At 50.6% G+C, this 1,780-nt stretch overlaps 1 long non-coding RNA gene across 1 annotated transcript; it reads right to left on the bottom strand.

Moving 5' to 3' along the window:
- Nucleotides 1-348: 348 nt before the first annotated feature.
- On the bottom strand, nucleotides 349-1,514 carry LOC127303474 (uncharacterized). Its single transcript, XR_011745975.1, has 2 exons — nucleotides 1,038-1,514; nucleotides 349-953 (listed from the first exon to the last, which is right to left on the bottom strand). It is a non-coding gene; the product is annotated as an uncharacterized lncRNA (long non-coding RNA).
- Nucleotides 1,515-1,780: the final 266 nt, after the last annotated feature.

The following is a 1,780-nucleotide window of genomic DNA, read 5'->3' as shown; positions in this document are numbered from 1 at the left end:
AAGGACCGGAGGGCGATGTGCGATGCACTTCCAGATTCAGAAAATTTTGCTCTTCCAAAATCATAAACTTGCACTTCTTACTACTATTCGATTGGACTTCTCTGCTGGCATCGAATAGTCTGCAAATAAACATAGAGATATAGAGAGAGTATGCCCGAGAGAATCAGCACACGCACATAGATGCTTTAGCTAGCACACGTAAGCTGCCGTAGAGAATAAAACGAGCAAAACTGCTGGCTGCACGGGCAAGAGAGAGATAATCAACACAAATTCTGGTAAAGACGTTAATTGTACTTTCGTGTAGACGTTTTTCTAGCACGACTCTGCACTCATAGGAAATAAACAGTGTACTGCTCTCAATTAAAGTAATTCCATCTTGCAGTACCGATTCCAAGCAGATGTACTTTTGACACTAATCAATCTACGTTGTTAACACTAATCAATCTCCACTTTGCAGAAATTCTAAAATTCCATCTTGCAATGCCGATTCCAAGCACCTGTACTTCTTAATTCTAATCAATCTACTCTACTACCTTGTTTCAGGAAAACAAAAGCGTGTACTGCTTTGATAAAAGCAAGTGACCTGCATCGGCACTACCTAGCTCTCGCCATGGAGCTGAGGCATAACACAAACAAATTCAGTATTAGTATTTAACTAATTCGGTATTACTTAACTCACTCTTCCCGAGCTAGCTAGCACATAGCAAATACATGTACAAAGCTCCTGCACTTCACCACCGGCCGCACGATCAAACAAACCAGCAAGCTAGCGAAACTACACTAGAAGACCAGAAATAAAGCAGGACTGTATGCTGCTGTCCGTCGCAAAGAAATTCAGAGAACCTGGCTTGAAATTCAGACGCGATGGTGGACATCGTGTCCTCCAGCTCGATCGACTATCGAGGATCTCCATGGGAGAGCACCTGCACCAGCGGGCAGCGGCAACCTGCAGCCTGCAGCATGCGCAAGGGCACCGGTCAGTCAGGGGACTTCACGCCAGCGCTAGTAAAAATTCAGGTTGGCGCCATCGGAAGTACAGGTCGGGGCAAGAGATGAGCTCGGCCTTGCTGGAGAGCTTGCACGCCCATGGCCGTGAGGAGCAGAGGGACGTCGTAGCCGGCGGCTGTAGCGGTAGGGGCAGGATGTGTCGGCGTCGGACGGGATAGGGGGAGGGCGCAGCCACGCCGGCGGCGGGCGAGACATGGAGGAGATCGCGGCCCGGCCGGTGGCGGACGGGATCTGCAGGAGCTCGCAGCCTGGCAGGCGTTGGAGGAAAGCTGGCTGCCGATCGGGGGCTGGGAAGACCGCGGCGGCGAGAAGAAGGCTTGCTGGATCCCGGCGGCGCCGAGAACTGGCGTGGTGGCAAGGATTCGGGAAAGGTGGATTTGTGGCCAGCGATTGAATCCTGGTGACGCGCTGGTCAGGGCAATCGTGGAAGGTGGTCAGCTCCGGCGGCGCGCTTGGCCACAGAGCCGCCACGCGGGGGCAAGGCCAGCCGTGGAGGTTGGGGACGATTGGTTCCGGCCGATTTTTTCCTCTGTCTCCCTCGCTCGGATCGCGCACTATACAGGGTGAAGCAGTGCTCAGAATAATATTCTAAGCACTGGTTTCAGAATAGTGTCACCCTATATATATATATATATACTAGCAAAAGTGCCCGTGCGTTGCACCGGAAAAAAATAACGAAACACTTCAAAAAAACAATCTGTGTTGACACTAATATTATATAGCATGAGGCTCGCTGCACTAACTTGTAATACTGTAGACTGGTAATAATTGT

Source organism: Lolium perenne, chromosome 5 (assembly GCF_019359855.2).
Source record: "Lolium perenne isolate Kyuss_39 chromosome 5, Kyuss_2.0, whole genome shotgun sequence".
Classification (NCBI taxonomy): Eukaryota; Viridiplantae; Streptophyta; class Magnoliopsida; order Poales; family Poaceae; genus Lolium; species Lolium perenne.
The sequence above is the reverse complement of the archived record's forward strand: the minus strand, read 5'-3'. Positions and strand labels throughout refer to the sequence as shown.